A 19,131-nucleotide genomic window follows, 5' to 3' on the forward strand; every position below is an offset into this window, starting at 1 on the left:
TGCAGTACAGTGATAATCTCTCACCACAGAACTAGAGTGCTTTTTTGTTTGACCAAAGACTGCAAAGAAATGAACAGTTTCGTATCAATTTCACTGACATACATAAATTTGTTTTGATCCCAAAGTGCTTTTTTTTCTTACCAAACTTGTACAAATTGGTTTAAGCCATGCTAGACATATTAACCTTTGATGGCCAAATTTCTAGTTCACACTGTACTATGTGTGTGGATTCCAGGAATCAGAAATGAAGATAAACTAAAATAGACTTCTGAAAGAAGTTTAGTTGAAAATCATGCTTATGTTTTAATCCAGTGGTTCTTGATATTTATGGTCTCAGATTGTCTTTACACTCTTCAAAATATTGAGGGATCCACTGGCTTATGCTTACGTGGGTTGTACCTGCCCATAATGAGAAGAGTGGAATTGTTTGACATTTCTGTAAATGCCATTAACGTATGGCTTTATAGATGCAGAAGGGTCTCCTGTGTCCTTCTGCATTTGGTCTGCTGTGTGTCACATACAGGTAGGTAGCTGCTGTAACATCCCTTTGGAGAATGAAGATGAAAAGGAAAATATCATTTTAACATTATATAAAAATAGTTTCAACCTCACTGACCCCTTAGAAGATTTCCCCAGTCCATAGTTTGATAACTACTGCTCTAATCTCTAAATCATTCCTTGCCTCACATTAAGATATACAAAACACTTCAAATTGAGGATACAACTGATTCACTTTTATATCCTTACTGTCAGCTTAATGATGTGATTCCATCTTTCAAAATTATTATTTCCCCTGGACCCGCATGGCTCTACATTTAAGTATAATTAATTAGAAAGCATTTTGATGCAGGATTCAGAAAGCCTCATTTTGCTGCTAACTAGTTTTGTGACCTTAGGATGAAGACCTTGGAGAGACCCATTGCCCCCTCTGGACCTTGGTTCTGTACTTGGCAAGTAGATATGTATATACTTACCACATAGAAGTCCTTAAATAGATCCTCACACTGGAACGTAGACCTGAAAACATCCATAGATTATACATATAATAAAATACTATTTCATTCTTTAAGGATCTTTTTTATTAGTTAATGGTATGAGGTTATACATAATGATCACACTCATCATAGGAAATTTGTACACATACATAACATATCTTGATTCCTCCTGTTTTTCCTCTCTCCTCCCTTCCCTTCAACCTCTCTTCTGCTTCTTATTTATAAAAACTTCGTTTCAAATTTATCCTTCGTTTCTCACTTTTCTTTTCTCTTTCTTCCTTCTCCTCTCCCATCTCCTTAGTTCCCCTTTGTATTTGAATGATTTCTTCCTATTTCACAATATCTATAGTACGTTTGGGCCCTTATTTATACTTTTAGTTTCTCACACCAGAGACACAGTGTGATATTATACCTGTGTGTCTGATTTATCTCACTTAAGAGTGTGGTCTCAAGGTCCATCTGTTTACCTAGAAATGTCTCAAGTATGCACTTCTTTATGGCAGAATAGTAAAAAACTATATCAAAAAATTTTTATCCAGTAACTGGTTGATGGGCATCTGGGTTGTTTCCAAGATTCAGCTCTTACAAAATGTGCTTCTATAAACATGAGTGCACATGTTTTGCTGTGGTATGAAGCTTTTCATTCTTTAAAGAAGATACCAAGAAGGAAAACATGGGTCAACTGGCACATCTTGTATTGTGTGTGTGTGTGTGTGTGTGTGTGTGTGTGTGTGTATGTGTGTGTATAGTGCCAGGCATTGAACTCACTACCTTGCATTTGCCAGGCAGGCGCTTATGCCACTGATCTAAATCCCCAGCCCCTTTACTTTTTTTGAGGAATCCCCATACTGATCCACAGTGGTTTCACCAGTCTGCACTCCCCCTAACAGTGGAGAAGGGATCCTTTTCCTCCACAGTCCTATCAGCATTTGTTATTGGTTGTTTTCTTGATAATAGCCATTCTTTCTGAAGTGAGAGGGAATCTCAGCAATGTTTTAATTTTCATCTCTCAAAAGACCAATGATGTTGAACATTTTTCATATATTTATTTGTCATTTGTACTTCATCCTGAGAAGTGTTTGCACACTTTAGATGCCCATTTTTGAACTGGGTCTTTAAATTTCAGGGTCTGATTTTTTTTCAGTTATTTATATGTTCTGGATATTTGTCCTTCATCTGAGAAACAACTGGCAGAAGTATTTTCCCATTCTGTGTTGTTTCTTTATTTTGTTAATTTCTTTTGCTGTGCAAAAGATTTTATCAAGATTCTAGTTGTTGATTCTTGGTAATTCCCATGCAATTGTTCATAGCCTTTGCCTACACCAACATCTTCAAGAGTTCTACCTGTTCTCTCTTCCAGCAAATTTAGTTTCTGTTCTAATATCTAAATCTTTGGGCTGGAGATTTAGCTCAGCGGCATAAGCGCTTGCCTTGCAAGCAGGGAGTCATGAGTTCGATCCCCGGTACTGATAAAAAGGAAAAAACAAAACAAAAAACAAAACAAAAAAATTTAAATCTTTGATCCATTTTGATTTTAGTTTAAGTGATTGTACTACTTAAAATATTTTGGGTTGCTGGTAACTGAAATTTTAACTTAAACAGGGTTAAATTTATTAGCTCATTTAACTGAAAAGCCTAGATATAGTTTAGATCTCACATGTGGTTTGATCTAGGGTTCCTCATATGAGTCTAGGGATTTCTATTTTGCCATATTCTCACTCCACCCTTTGTAGCTTCAGTCTCTGCTATCCCCTTTCCTGATAGTGACAAAAGTTACCGAACACCCAATCCCACCTTCTTATCCCACATCATCCAAGGTAAGAGAAAGCATCAATTCCAAAGTCTTCTATGAAAGAGAGGCAAACTATCCATCTCAAAAGTCCTCAGCAAAATTCTCCTTTTGGCTCCATTCCTGAAATATTCAACTGTCCATTCCTGAACCAGTCACCAAGCTGTGGGTAATAAGATAGGCTGATTGGCAAAGCTAATCAAAGTACAGTTTGCAGCTACAGTAGGATGGTTCACCCACAACCCATGGCTTGGAAACTGTTTCATTAAGAAATGATACGGTAGGAACACCTGTTTGAAGGGTAACCAATAAATGCCCAGTACAACAACATGGTCCTAAATATGTTCACCTAGTTAGATGATGATAACATTTATACCATAAACATGAGATCAATGAAGAATATGGTTAGTAAGACCCCTGTCTTTAAAAATCCTTGTGTATACGTGTATGTCTAGATGTGTATGTGTGGCCCTGTCTGTGATAATTACAAAGGCATGAGAGTATGGGTAACTCTATACTTTTTCACTCATTTTTGGGGATCTTTGCTTTTTATATAATAAAAAACATTGTGCTTCACATAAAATTTCAGTGCAGAAGGAGCCTGAGGTCTGGTGTGGAACATGACCTCTAAGCATTACAGTTTCTACTCCTAGAACCCTCTACTTGTCCATCATGGGATGCATGGCTGACTGCCCCTGTCACCCTTCATGTCACCTGATGGCGCACTGTGCAAAGGGTTGATCCATCCCCAAGAAACTTCTGTGTACTTTTTTATTCAGTGACCCCAAAGAATCAAGAAACCAGGATCCCTTGCTCAGAATGGAAAATAATCTATTTTCATTCATATGCAATTCTAATTTTCACTGGTCCTCTTCCACCTCCCTTTCCCATCCCATCAAGCACTCCATCAGCTCCCATGATCTCATCATGGTATTTAGAATAATAGTCTTTCCCCACAGGTCATCAACTTCTAAAATAAATGTATTTTCATCAACAGAAGCTGCAGAGTCACCGAAATTATTATACTTCAGTTCAGAGTCACAAGCTCATTAAAGACTGATTATTGTGCTTTCCAAAAAGAATGGCAGTGGAAGAAGCAGGATGATTCTTTTTTATGTAGCTAAGGAAAGAGATATATTAGCAGATTAATGTAAAATTCAGCCTCGTGAGGAGACGTGACAGTTGAGACAGCTCAGAGGAAAGAAAATGAGGAATAACAACTAGAAAATCCACCAAAGCCTGGATAGGCATTTCACTGGCCTCTGATTTTCACTAGAATGAGCATTTTGATCAAAAGCACAAAAATGTAGAATAGATGTCAAGAATTCTAAATTCCATCTGCACCTCACTCCAGCTGAGCTGGCCTACCTGATGACCTATGATGTTGATTAATACAGGGATGGCATGTTGGTCAGCTTCTTCATCACTGTGACACAGTACCTGAGGATTACAACTTAAAAGAGGAAAGGTTTATTCTGGCTTGTGATTTCAAAGGTTTCAGTTCATGATGTGCTGGCTCCATTGTGTTTAGGTTTGAGGTAAGTTAGAACATCGTGGCATCATGGCATAAGAATGCTGCTCACCTCGTGGCACGAGAGAGAGAGAGAGAGAGAGAGAGAGAGAGAGAGAGAGAGAGAAAGAATGAATGACAAGACATAGCCCTCCAAGTGCATGCCCTCATGACTTACTCCTTCCAACTAGATCCAAACTCATGTTTCCATCACCTTCCGATAATGTCATCCAATTATGAATCCATCAGGAGATTGCTCCACTCATGAGTGTAGCACCCTCATAATCCAATTTCCTTCCAAAAGCTCTACTGCTGAACACATGGGCCTTCTGCAAGAAATTTCAAATCTGAGCCATAACAGATGGCAAGTGACTAATATCCCTCCACTGCCTTCTCTTTCCTTTTCCAGTCACCCATCACAAACCCATGCCAACATCCTTTCCCAGTGAGCCCAGATGTGACCTGAGATCAGCTTCATCCTCTAATTTTTGTCAAAGAAAGAACATTTGTGCACTAACACAATTATGCTAGGCTAAAAAAATTCTGAAATGCTCATAAAATCCCAACCTTCCCATTCCTCTCTGCTGGACCTGGCTTTCCTTACTTGTCAGCATATAATGATCAATCATAGCATTAAGAGTGTTTATTAAAAACAACTTCCATTGTACACTTGCTATAGAGATGAGATTGAAATGACTCTGCATTTTGGAGGGACTGTCATATGCAGGAGACAGACTGCATAATCTGAGCAACCCCAAGAGATGGGCCTGGGGACACTGATTGCAAGCTACAGGAAGATTAATGTGGTGCTTGCAAGGAAATAGGCTGACACACAGTGGGGCATTTCTCTGTCTCAAGCTAAGTGGATTCAGCTACTTTCCAGGCAGGATGGAGAGCACAGATCAGAAAGCCAAAATTCTATTGGGACCAGGCAAGTAATGTAGTTATAGGAGGCAGATCCAGTGCAAGAAATGCCAGGTATGAAGAAATTAGGATGACCTGAGAGCGCATGTACAGCATGAAGGGGTGACAATCACACATTTGCAAACCTATGCAAACCCGCGTGTGTTTAACCCCTCCCTTCCCTCCTAGCCTTCCACCCACCTCTCTTCTCTTTTGCTGTTTCTGGACCAGTAACTACTGGTGTTTGTCTTTATAGATGCATGCATAAATAATGAGAAGATCGTGTAAGGGCATAAACAAGGTGTCACAGAAATGTAGGACAGAGATTGATTTGATATAACGGGATTGACGGCGACCTCCTGAAGAATATGGAGTTGGTTCTGTACTTGAATGGGGATTGAAGTCTAATGTTCAGAATTAGAAAGGAAGTCCTTACAAACAGAAGAGCAGCATGAAAAAAGCACTGGGGCAGGGAAAACCTGAAGCACAGGGAGCAGGAAGAAGGGAGAAACAAAGCTAGAAACAAAGACCCTAAGAAGACCGATAAGATGTTCAGAAAACTTGCAAAGGAACACACATGGAACTTTTGATGAAGTTTGGAGGGTCTCACACTGCTCCCTACTTCTGAGCTTTCTCAGAGTAAACCTCTTGGCCTGTTTTTACTCATACCTCCTAGGGAGAGGGAAGGGAAACAGCACAGCTCATCTGATCTGTAAGTTAGGGAAGAAAAAAGCAGTATGACTGGTTCAGGCCCTGTGAACCTGTGCTGTGGGCCTCAGCTGCTTCCTGTCACGTCATCAAAGGTAAAGGTCCTACTCATGGAGAAGCACAGGGTGCCTCCAAACAGATGAGTCTGCCTAATTGAAAAGTGAAAAAGTTTATCAGCCTGCTGGCCAATGCAATGAAAAGCTGCATTTTCCAAACAGCCAAGTCAAGAGTAAAGGTGGATTTTTGTTCCTTGCTTATCTGACTCTTGTGTTTCCTCAAATGGTTGAGTTGAGAGGAGGTTATGACTGACTGCCTGAAGTGTCACCAACAAAACCCTCCCTAGATGTTGAGGCTCAACCACGTGTCTTTTCAAGTTTCCAAAGTACTCTTTTTACCCAAAACTGTTAAGAACACTAACATAAGTACTGGGAAACTATAAAAGGTTTTTAAGTAGGAAACATTCAGTGGCGACTTATTGTTCCTACCCAAGTGTCTATACTCCCCAGTATTCTTATTAGTAAAACTAACATTATTTAGGGTAGAAATGTGGCCCTTCAAAAAGACTACATTTCCCAAACTCCCTTGTAGAAAGATATGGCCAAAGATATAACTAAGTGCGGTCCTATGAGATGGAAGCAAAAGTGCCATGTGGGAATTATTGTGGGAATTTTTCTTGGTTTTTTTTTTAAATTTTATGTTAAAGAGATAAAACAGATAGCCAGCTTAGATTTCAGGAATGGTGTGCTGTGGGGAGTCCTAAGCAGGGCAAGATATACCCTGCCAACCCAGGAATGAACTAAGCTGAGAGAAACCAACTGGAGATGCAATCCCAGTGCTATGACTGGAGCAGTGCCAAAGCTGGAACCCATGCCTCTGGAAACTGTGGCCTGAATTTCCTGCCACTGCTGCTGCATCTGAATTGGCACAGCAGGGACAGAGAGGCGAAACCTCTGAGAACGGGAAGCAGCGAACCGAATTCAAAGCAGAGCTGGCGGGCAGCTCTGCATCGACCTGTGGTGAGTGAGAAGAACGGGGACCCTTCCATAGACTAGGAGGCTCCAACAGAAGACATTCTGGGACTGAGCAGACTAGCCGGAAACAGACGCTGCAGTGACTTCAGTCACATATTCCCCTCTCAAGCGGGATTGGTGGGGAGCACTTGACCTAGGTGACACCGCGGACTAAGACCCAGTAGGTTAGCCCAAACCAGGTCCCTGCACCTGGCAGTTCACCCCAATGCAGTGAAGTCTTCAGCAGGTTGACTGACCTGGAGGGGCGGGCCCAGCATAGGCTGCCCAGGTCTGTGTCTCCCTAGTACACTGCAGTGGGCAGGAACACCTAGCCAGCGTAATTCAAACAAACTGTAACCCACAAAGAAAGAAACTGGGCCTCCTATATATGCTTGTATGGAAGGAACAAAAATATGGGAAGAGGGAGCAACAAAAAAGGGTCCTCAGCCCCCAATGCTGAGAACACTGATCCAGGAAAGGGAAATGCAAAGGAGAATGAGGACAGAAAACATGCAATATCAGACATGGCACCAATAGACATAAAGCGATATCTCCAGAGCCTCATAGACGAGTTCAAAAATGAAGTATTTAATGAAATAAAGCAAAATATAAGTAGAATACTTAGAGAAATGCTAAGCACCACCCAAGAAAAAACAGATGGTGGAATGGAAGAACAGAAAAAAAGGGGAGAATTGTTTGATAGAGAAGATAGAGAAAACATACTATACGGGAAGCAGGTTCAAAGAGATTACCAGGAAACTAAAAACTCTATTGAAAACTGGCATACCAGCTTGAAAGAAACTAAGGATAGATTATCTGAACTGGAGGACAGATTTGTAATGTGGGAGCATGAAAGGGAAAATTTGTTAAAAATAACAAGGAAACAAGAAGTAACAATACAAAGGCTAGAAGATGGTAAGAGGATCTATAACTTAAGAATTAAGAATGTAAAGGAAGAAGCAGGGATATAAACAAATGAACTGCAAAGGCTAGTCACAGAAATAACCAAGGAGAACTTCCCTAATATGGGAAAAGGTAAAGATACTCAGATCTATGAGGCATACAGAACCCCAGCCACCTACAACCCAAACAGAGCTACACCCAGGCATATCATAATCAAAATTCCAGAAATCCAATATAAGAACAGAATACTAAAAGCTGTCAGAGACAAGAAACAGATCACTTACAAGGGAACACCCATCAGAATTACAGCAGACTTCTCGGCACAAACCATCAAATCACAAAGGCGGGGGGATAATTCAAGCTTTGAAAAATAATAACCACCAGCCAAGATTGATATATCCTGAACAACTGTCCCTAGAAATTGATGGAAAAACAAGGTGCTTCCAGGATAAAGAGGAACTAGGGGAATTTGCAACCACCAATTCAACTCTACAGAGAATACTGCAGGACATTCTAAAAGAGAAAAATACCAAGATTCTAGAAACAGTAGCAGAGAGGCCACAATGAATGGAGCAGAAAGTGAAATGAAGAAGACAAACTGACAACTAATGACAGAAAAAGAGCTCAGTAGAAATGAGGGAGAGAAGGTTGGATGGTGTGAACAGCTATTTTGGGGAAAACAGGACATCATAATAGCTAGTGCTTATTTAATATCATCTTGTTTTGAAGTCCCATCAAGCTTTTGTTTTTCTATATCCATCGGTCTTAACATGTTGTATCTTACTGGATTTTATTATATGTGATAATATAAACAAAAGCTTTTATAGACAAGGAGATAATACAGAAACCATTGTTCATTTTCTGTTAGTTGGTTCTAAATACCCTATAACACTGTCATTCTCTTGAATGGCTTTACATTGTCTTGATATGTGTGATGCTACAGTATATGAAGTTAAACTCAAAGATTTCAAGGAAAGAGACATTATGGTAACTACTTTTATGTCGGGATAGCTTGTGGTGAAACACTATTTTGCTTAAATGGTTATGTTTTGACCTGCGCTGTTTTGTTGTTATGTTCTCTTTTATTTCAATCTCCTTTTTTATTATTTATTTATTTATTTTTATCTTTTTAATTAAGAGAAAAAAATAGCAGGATATATTAGAGAAACCCACTTTGATTTCCTATTAACTTTATTTGAAACCCTGTATTGCTCTCACCATATTGTTTTGACTGATTTTACTCTGTTCTGTTTTGCTTGATAGTACCAAGTTTGAGAGTATAGGCAACAACTGTGAAGACAATAAGATTCACTATGATGCCCATTCTGGCTTGAGTATTATCTTCTTTTGAAGTCCTGTAATGTCTCCAATGTTTTGGTCTTATTGGATTTGTTCTTTACTGTTTTGTTCAATTTTATTATGACTTCACATAAATAATCAAGGAGAACTTCCCTAATATGGGAAAAGGTAAAGGTACTTAGATCTATGAGACATACAGGCAATTCTTTTTAAGATAGCAAGAGGCATTATGGTAACCATTGTTGATCACCTTGTATTCTGTTTTTACATTATGTACTATGTCCATCCTTTTGATTTGACTGACTCTGTTTGTTATGTCACATTTGGTTATATTCTCTTCAAAAAAAGTAATAAGAACTGTTAGAGTAATAAAACTCAAAATGTGTAACTGTCATTGTAAAAAAGAGAGGAAAAGAAAGTGCTCTAAAGGATATAACTGCATGTATATTTAAGCATATAAAATAGATAACCGTATTACTGAGTTTTTGTTGGATCATTAAACAGAACTGTTTGCAGTCTCACTGTTTGAATATCTACTTTATAGGCTTTAATTTTGTAACTTGAACAAATATTTCTAAGATGACAATATGTAATCTATTAACTAGGGATTTCGTACTGTTTATTTTTTTTTTAATTCTGTATAACTTGCACCATTTTTTTGTTATTTTTTTCTTTTTCTCCCTAAATAAACTTTTTAAAAAAAGAAGATAAAACAGTGAAACCAACCAGAACAAACCAATGTAAGCAATACAGGACTTCAAAACATTGCAAAATCAACAATAGCTACCATAATGCCTCTTGATGTCTTTTAAAATAGCTGCAGAAAATTTCAGGCATAGTAAAAATCAAATAGAACAGAATAGAAGAGAAACAATAAAAACAAAACAATGAATGCAATAAAGGACTTCAAAACAATAGTAAATCCAATAGTAGATCCAGAATTGCTACCGTAATGTTTCTTGCTAACTTTGAAATAGCTGCTTCTGCCATCGGATTTGACATAAACAAACAAAACAAAAGAAAAGAAAACCCACCCCAACAAAATAATGGAAACCGTATAGGACTTCCAAATCAAGATCACAGTGCATCAACAATGGCTGCAACACTCAGAAGGAGATCCCCCACCAGATGTCACACTGCCTACCGCTGTCCTCTGAACCTGTGATCAGACCACTGGTCCTAGACCTGCAAAGTTAGTGAAACACCAGAGCACCACAGGCATCCAATTGCATTTCACCTCCATAGTTATCATCACAGCCTGTGTTTCTCCACATAAACCTGTCACTTACGACAGGGGTAGGGGTGTTTGATACTTCTTGTTTGGCAGCCTGCACACTGGAAGGGGCTAGGGTCTGTCTGTTCCAGTCTGCTGGCAGCCTGTGCATGGTGCAGGTTCCCAGACAGAGCTTGCTTCCTGGTGTGGGCTTCTTCTAGAGAGAACAGCACGGTCCATGAATGGCACTGACTCATGGGGCGAGGCTGCGGTCTGTGGGAATTTTTCTTAAAGGCAGGTGACCTGGGATCTTTCTTCCATCATGCTTCAATTCTTCCCCTAAACTTCAGCCCAGAGTATGGATGTGATGGTGAAACTCTAGCTGCCAGCATGGACCCTGAGCACAGGGGCTGTCCGCAGCTTTACAAAGCTAAACACTGGAAGGAACTTGGCTTCCTGATTGTCTCTGAACCATTCCATACGAGAGGAAGAAAAATATTCTCACCTGTCAATTCTCTGTTCAGCTTTTAGTTTTTAGTCACCTGCTGCTGGACAAAGAATATGACCCAACATGCATTACAAACGCATCATTTCCTGTATTGGACAAAACCAACAAACCGAGAAACCATAGGGTGTCCGGCCCTAGGGACAAAATAAAAAGCAAAACAAATGAAATCCTGCCCTTTCATTGCTCATCCTACTGGAAGATGTAGATTATTATTAAGTAAATAAAATAATTACAAACTACAGCCAAAGCAATAAACCAAATAAATATGGTGCCGAGGGAAGCTGCAGAGAAGATGGTCAAAAGACCTACAGTAGATACAGCACTCAGAGAAGCTGCCCCGAGTGCACGGCATTTCAACAGAAACCTAAAACAGGGGAAAGAAATCAGCGAGATAAGTGAGTGTGAGTTTTGCAGAGAGAGAAGATGTCATATGTAAAGGTTTGGAGGAGGACAGAACGTAATTTAAAAAGAAACTGAAGCCGACCCGTATACCTGGGACATCAATAGAACAAAAATTCTGATTCTCATGGGAACTGGCAAGCATCCACTGACAAAGGGAACCAATGCATTTGAACATAGTCTGGTGCCTCATTTCCAGTATTACACCTTGTATGAGATAATTTTCTGAGTCTAATGAATACTGCTATGAAGCCGGACAGCATATGTTCCTGGCCAAAAGGAAGGAGCCAGCAATACTTCATAAACTGAGGAGCTGAGGGTGGTGGTGGAAAAACAGATGGCTTTTCTGTTAGGAAATAAACTTCAAGAAGAGAAGAATATGTCCTTTGAGTCTATTCATGAGTCCACAAAGCTCTGCTTTCTTAGCCAAACACACCACACCCTGGGAACCTCTAGATATCAACTTTTAGTATTTTTTAGGAACTTGCGCTGGAAAGTGAGGACTCAGTGGTAGTTTTTCAGGATGGAAAGGCGAGGAGAAGAAGAAAAACAAGAAAGAGGAGGAGGACATGGAGAAGGAGAAGAGGAAGATGAGGAAGGAGGAGAAGAGGAGGAGGAGAAAGAGGAGGAGGAAGAGGAGGAGGAAGAGGAAGAAGAAAAAGAAGAAGAAGAGGAGGAGGAGGAGGAGGAGGAGGAGGAGGAGGGGGAGGAGGAGGAGGAGGGGGAGGAGGAGGATGCAGGAGAGAGAACACTGTAGTGCTGATAAAAAGGAACAATTATAGAAGAATTAAAATTTCCTGGCAGCTTCTCCTGACCAACTTGTGAATGTGACCTAGAGCAGAGAACTAAGTATGTATTTCTTTTAAAAAGAAGTTGATGCTCAAGAAAGCATTGATTCTCAACCCCAGCAGAGCTAAGAGGCTCAGGCTTCAAATGTCCCATCCCAAAGATTTGGTTAAGTAAGCTGGACCTGGGGGGCCATGGATCTACCTTTAACTAGCATCAGATGCTCCTTTTGTCACCCGTAAACACTGCCCCACATGGGTGTGGTGAGCAGAAGTGAGGAAGAGCTGAAGCCTATCAGAGAAACTGAGTGAGACTCATCAGGAAGCCTGCACATCCAGAGCTGAGCTCTCAGCAGGCTCCCTGCAGTCATTCTCTGCCGCTTGCTCCATGCCCACTCTGGTATAGTGTCCTGTGTTAACCCCAATCTTGTTTAAATTTCACTTTCCACAGACCTGTGCAACTGACAGTGGCTAGGAAACAATACCCAGGCAAGGCTGACTAATCTTTCAAGAAAGTTACCTTAAAACACAAGGCTCAAATCTCACATTCCTACTGATCATCTCACTAGAGGCATAATCTCATCTCTGAGAGGGTACCATATTGCTTCTCTTTTGCTGACCTAATTTCTCCCTGTTTTCTCCAATATAAACAGCCTTTCTTTCACAACAGGATCATTTAGGTCTGTGAACAGGGTATAATCTTTTTAATTCCCTTAACACCTCCAACGCCCTCCAACTACTCTGCTCCTTCTTCCTGCCTCACCTTGCAGAAGCCTTGAAAAAATTAGTCTGCCAATAGATTTAGCGTTTCTGTTTTAATATTCAGATCTTTGACTCATTTAGATTTTAATTTAGTACATGGTGATAGACATGGGTCTAGCTTTAGTTTTCGGCAAATGGAGAGCCAGTTTTTCCAGCACCATTTATTAAAGAGACTGTCGTTCTTCCAGTGAACCTGCTTGGCTCCTTTATCAAAGATAAGGTGGTTGAGTGTGTTTGTAGTTGTGGTTGTATCTTCTAATCTATTCCATTGATCTTCAGCTCTGTTTTGATTCCAATACCATGTTGATTTTACTACTGTTGCTTTGTAGTATAATTTCAAGTCAGGGATTGTGATGCCTCCTGCTTTGTCTTTGCTGCTTAGAATTGCTTTTGCGATTCTAGGTCTCTTCTGGTTCCAGATGAAATTTAGGAGTGATTTCTCTAGATCTATAAGGTATGTTGATGGTATTTCTATTGGGATTGCATTGAATCTGTATAAGAGTTTTGGGAGAATGGCCATCTTCACAATGTTTGTTCTTCCTATCCATGAGCAAGGAATGTCTTTCCATTTTCTGAGATCATCTTCAATTTCCTTTTTCAGTGTAATATAGTTTTCACTGTATAAGTCTTTCACTCTGTTCTACATCATGTGCTATGTCTATCCTTGGTTTTGACTTACAGCTTTGTTTTGCCATATTTGACTTTATTCTCTCCCCCCCAAAAAAAGTAATAAGAACTAAGGAGTAATAAAATCCAAAATGTGTAAATTTTGTTGTAAAAAAGAGAGGGAGGGAAAAAAAAAGAGCTCTAACGGATATAACAGCAAGTGTGTTTAGGGATGTTAAATAGCTGACTATATTAATGTTTTTGGATCATTGAACACAGCTGTTTGCAGTCTCTCTGTTTGAATGTCTACTTTGTATTCTTTGATACTGTGATTTGAGCAACTATTTCCAAGATGATAATATGTAATCTATTAACAGGTGATTTCTTACTGTTATGTTTTTTTTTTTTTGTAGTTCTGTATTATGTGTAACCTTACACTGCTTTGTTTTGTTTTGTGTTTTTCTCTTTTTCCTCTTAAATAAAAAAAAAAGAAAAAATTAGTCTGTTTCCCCAGGATTGTGTTTGTCAGGATTTTAACCTCTCTCTTCTACAGATTTTAACCTTCTCCTCTACAGAAACATCTCTTCCTAAGATCCCCCAATGCCTTCATGTCACCAACCCAGCTGGTGGCCAACGCTGAGCCCCTGTAACCCTTAACTTACACCTCTAGCAGCGCTTAGCATTGTTGGTCACCCCTCCTTGAAATATTTTCATTAAGCACCGAGGACCTCTTTATTTGCTGGTTTTTCTATCAGTTCTTTGGACCTCTTTCTCAATTTCACCCTGACCTCCAGTTGTTGGATGGTCACTGGAATCTTCTCTTCTGGCAGGGACCTCTTTTCTCTAACTTGTATCCTTATTCCTTGATGATCTCATCCAGCCCCATAGACTAAAATACCACCATGTGCTGACTCCCACATGTAGAGATCTAAGTTATCTAACTTCTCCCTTACCAACACTCCTGAATGGCTTTATGTATTTGAAACTCAGTGTATCAAAAGCAGACTTCTTGATTTTCCTCTTGCCTCCCATTGAAAGACAATCCCTTTCCCAGTCACTCCATCATAGCAAATGGTGCCCATTTGGTAAGATCATCAGGTGAAAGCCCTGCCATCCTGGGCACATCTTTTTCCCTCACATTCCACATCCAGCCTATCAGCAATTCCTGTTGGCCCCAACATGAAAATGCATCCTCAATCTGACCTCCCTCCATCCCCTCTGCCCAGCATTGTAGTCTGTGCTATCATCTTTCCCCTGACAAGTCCCAGAGCCTGATGGCTTGTCTGTGTTCCCACTCTCACCCTGGCTCCCTTGGTCTGCTCCCCACAGCCAGCCATGTCCTCTGCATCATCAAGCTAGACCACCTCAGTTCCTTGACCTCAGTACAGTTGCGTTAAGTCAAAAGCCCTGCGCAGAGCAATGAACCCAAGGTCTTGCCTGACTTCTTGTCCCCCTCCCCTTGTCCTCTACTCTTCCCACCCACTCTAGGCTCAGACATGCTCTCTATCCTTCAAACAATCTAAGCTGACTTTCCTCCACAGGAAAGCTTATAGCAGGCTGAAGAATGACTCCCAAAATGATCACATTCTACATCTGGATCCTGGGGACATACTGCCTATCCGGAAAAGAGACTTTGTGGGTGTGATTGAGTTAAGTATCATGAGACAGGGAGATTATCCTGGATTCTTTGAGTGGCCCCAGTGGGAGACAGAATGGTCAGAGAAGGAGATGTGACAGAGCAGGAGACTTCTCAGGGACCTGAGGAAGGAATGTGTTAAGGGAAGTGGGCAGCTCCTAGGAGCTAGAAAAGACAAAGAAACGAGTTGTCTCCTAGAACCTCCAGGAGGACACAGCTCTGCCAAGACGTGATTTTATTCCAATGAGCCCTTGGACTATTTACTCTCAGAGCTAGCAGATAATAAATCTATTTTTCTTCTGAGCCATTAAATGTATGGTAATTAATCACAGTAACCACAGGAAACTAATGCACTAGCTGAAGTTGTGCTGGGTATTATATGTTAATATCTGTCTCTCCCCAAAGAATATGGAGTCTGCATGAAGGCAGAGACTTACGGCATTCCTTGAAGTATTCTCAGCACCTGAAACACTCTCATGCAGCTGCTAAAATAGTTACTGAGTGAATATACAGCTGCTCTGAATAGGTATTTCTTTTCAGCCATCAATGAGAAAGAAGGACTTGAAACTTGGAGCCACGGAAGGTACCCTCCAGCTCCTAATGTACTGAAACCATGGTGGTTGTGTTTTGTTATCTCTGGACTTAAGTGACTCCATACTTTTTATGCTCCCTGCTTTTGCCATATCTCAACTCATTAAATTCCTTTAATACAACTACAACGTCCGCATCCTACAATCACCACAAGCCCTTCAATTAGCTCATATATTTACATAGTCACTTACAAGTAAGTATGAACCACAAACTTTAAGTGACTTTGGTGACCCTCAACTATGTTAAAGTTAAATGTCTTCCATTTCCTTTCTTTTTGTTTCATTTATTTTTAATGTTTTCCCTATCTCATATAAAAAGAGATGTTGCCAGGAGCACTTAAAAGAAATAGCCCCAGCTCTGTGCTCAGGAGTTTTCTATCCCTTTCAATGCATTGTTGCTCATAAGGTAGAGTAAACAAACTCACTTAGAATACATGACTTGTGAGTTGAATTTTTTTAAATTTTATTTAAGGAGAAAAAGAAAAAAAAAACAGAAAAAGGGTACAAGTTATACAGAATTTCAGAAAAAATAAACAGTAGGAAATCACTAGTTAATAGATTACATATTGTCATCTTAGAAATAGTTGTTCCAGTTACAAAATTAAAGCATATAAAGTGGCCATTCAAACAGTGAGACTGCAAACAGTTCTGTTCAATGATCCAACAAAACTCAGAAATATAGTTATCTACCTTAAACACTTAAATATACATGCAGCTATATCCTTTAGAGCACTTTCTTTTCCTCTCTTTTTTACAATGACAATTACACATTTTGGGTTTTATTACTCCCATAGTTCTTATTACTTCTTTTTTAAGAGAGTAAAATCAAATGTGACATAACAGAACAGAGTCAGTCAAATCAAAAGGATGGACATAATACATAATGTAAAAACAAAATACAAGGTGATCAACAATGGTTACCATAATGTCTCTTGCTATCTTAAAAAGAATTGCCTAGATCATCAGATATAATAAAATTGAACAAAACAGTAAAGAACATAACCAATAAAACCAAAACATTGGAGACATTACAGGACTTAAAAACAAGATAATAGTCAACCAGAATGGGCGTCATAATGAATCTTATTGTCTTCACAGTTGCTGCCTATACTTTCAAACTTGGTATTATCAAGCAAAACAGAATAGAGTAAAATCAGTCAAAACAAGATGGTGAGAGCAATACAGGGCTTCAAATCAAGTTAAAAGGAAATTAAAGTGGGTTACTATAATATATCCTGCTATATTTTATTTTTCCCTTAATTAAAAAGATAAAAATAAAAAAGTAAATAATAAAAAAGGAGATTGAGATAAAAGAGGACATAAAAACAAAACAGTGCAGGTCAAAACATAACCATTTAAGCAAAATAGTGTTTCACCACAAGATATCCCGACATAAAAGTAGTTAACATAGTGTCTCTTTCCTTGAAATCTTTGAGTATAACTTCGTATACTGTAGCATCACACATATCAAGACAATGTAAAACCATTCAAGAGAATGACAGTATTAGAGGGTATTTAGAATTAACTAACAGAACATGAACAATGGTTTCTGTATTATCTCCCTGTCTATAAAAGTTTTTGTTTATATTATCACATATAGTAAAATCCAATAAGATACAACATGTTAAGACCGATGGAGACAGAAGAACAAAAGCCTGATGGGACTTCAAAACAAGATGATATTAAATAAGCACTAGCTATTATAATGTCTTGTTTTCCCCAAAATAGCTGTTCACACCATCCAACCTTCTCTCCCTCATTTCTACTGAGCTCTTTTTCTGTCATTAGTTGTCAGTTTGTCTTCTTCATTTCACTTTCTGCTCCATTCATTGTGGCCTCTCTGCTACTGTTTCTAGAATCTTGGTATTTTTCTCTTTTAGAATGTCCTGCAGTATTCTCTGTAGAGTTGAATTGGTGGTTGCAAATTCCCCTAGTTCCTCTTTATCCTGGAAGCACCTTGTTTTTCCATCAATTTCTAGGGACAGTTGTTCAGGATATATCAATCTCGGCTGGTGGTTATTATTTTTCAAAGCTTGAATTATCCCCCCCCCTTTGTGATTTGATGGTTTGTGCCGAGAAGTCTGCTGTAATTCTGATGGGTGTTTCCCTTGTAAGTGATCTGTTTCTTGTCTCTGACAGCTTTTAATATTCTGTTCTTATATTGGATTTCTGGAATTTTGATTATGATATGTCTGGGTATAGCTCTGTTTAGGTTGTAAGTGGCTGGCGTCCTGTATGCCTCATAGATCTGAGTATCTTTACATTTTCCCATATAAAGGAAGTTCTCCTTGGTTATTTCTGTGAATAGCCTTTGCAGTTCATTTGTTTGTGTCCCTACTTCTTCTTTTGTGTTCTTAATTCTTAAGTTATAGATCCTCTTATCATCTTCTAGCCTTTGTATTATTGTTTGTTTCCTTGTTAATTTTAAGAAGTTTTTCCTTTCATGCTCCCACATTATAAATCTGTCCTCCAGTTTAGATCATCTATCCTTAGTTTCTTTCATGCTGTTATGCCAGTTTTCAATAGTTTTTAGTTTCCTGGTAATCTCTTTGTACCTGCTTCATGTCTTCTATGTTTTCTCTATTTTCTCCATCAAACAATTCTCCGCTTTTTTTGTGTTCTTCTGTTCCACCATCTGTTTTTTCTTGGGCGGTGCTTAGCATTTCTCTAACTATTCTACTTATATCTTGCTTTACTTCATTAAATACTTCACTTTTGAACTTGTCTATGAGGCTCCGGAGATATCACTTTATGTCTATTGGTGCCATGTCTGATATTGCATGTTTTCTGTCCTAGTTCTCCTTTGCATTTACCTTTCCTGGATCAGTGTTCTCAAGATTGAAGACTGAGGACCCTTTCTGGTTGCTCCCTCTTCCCATACTTTTTGTTCCTTCCATACAAGCATATACAGGAGGCCCAGTTTTTTTCTTTGTTGTTTACAGTTTGTTTGAATCTGCCAGCTAGGTGTTCCCGCCCACTGCAGTGTACTAGGGAGACACACCTGGGCAGCCTATGCTGGGACCCCTCCAGGTCCATCTACTGAAGGCTTCACTGCTAGGGTGCACTGCCAGGTGCAGGGACCTGGTTTGGGCTAGCCTACTAGGTCTTAATCTGCAGTGTCACCCAGGCCAGGCATTCCCCACCAATCCTGCTTCAGAGGGGAATATACAGCTAAAGTCACTGCAGCGTCCTATTCCAGCCAGTCTGCCCGGTCCCAGAATGTCCTCTGTTGGAGCCTCTAATCTATGGAAGGGTCCCTGTTCCTCTCACTCACCGCAGGTCAATTCATGGCTCCCCACAGTCCCGCTCTCAACTCTGTTTGCATATTCCCATTCTCAGAGCTTTCACGCATCTCTCTCCCCGCTGTGCCAATTCAGATGCAGCAGCGGCAGCAGGAAATTCAAATCAGGAAATTCAAATCGTGACTTCCATAGGCGTGAGTTCCAGCTTCTGTGCTGAGATTTTATCTGTTCCAGTTGTAGCATGGGTACTGCATTTCCAGTTGGTTTCTCTCA

At 39.7% G+C, this 19,131-nt stretch overlaps 1 long non-coding RNA gene across 1 annotated transcript in view; it reads right to left on the reverse strand.

Moving 5' to 3' along the window:
- Window positions 1-278: 278 nt before the first annotated feature.
- The window catches only part of LOC134471709 (uncharacterized), a 36,367-nt gene continuing 17,514 nt past the window's right edge, over window positions 279-19,131 (reverse strand). The window contains exons 2-3 of the long non-coding RNA XR_010041295.1: window positions 975-1,017; window positions 279-545 (exon numbers count right to left, since the gene is read on the reverse strand). This is a non-coding gene — a long non-coding RNA (uncharacterized LOC134471709). The remainder of the gene's footprint in view (window positions 546-974; window positions 1,018-19,131) is intronic.

This window comes from Cavia porcellus, unplaced genomic scaffold, assembly GCF_034190915.1.
Source record: "Cavia porcellus strain 051 isolate PalLab524CR breed Dunkin Hartley unplaced genomic scaffold, mCavPor4.1 scaffold_19, whole genome shotgun sequence".
Lineage (NCBI taxonomy): Eukaryota > Metazoa > Chordata > Mammalia > Rodentia > Caviidae > Cavia > Cavia porcellus.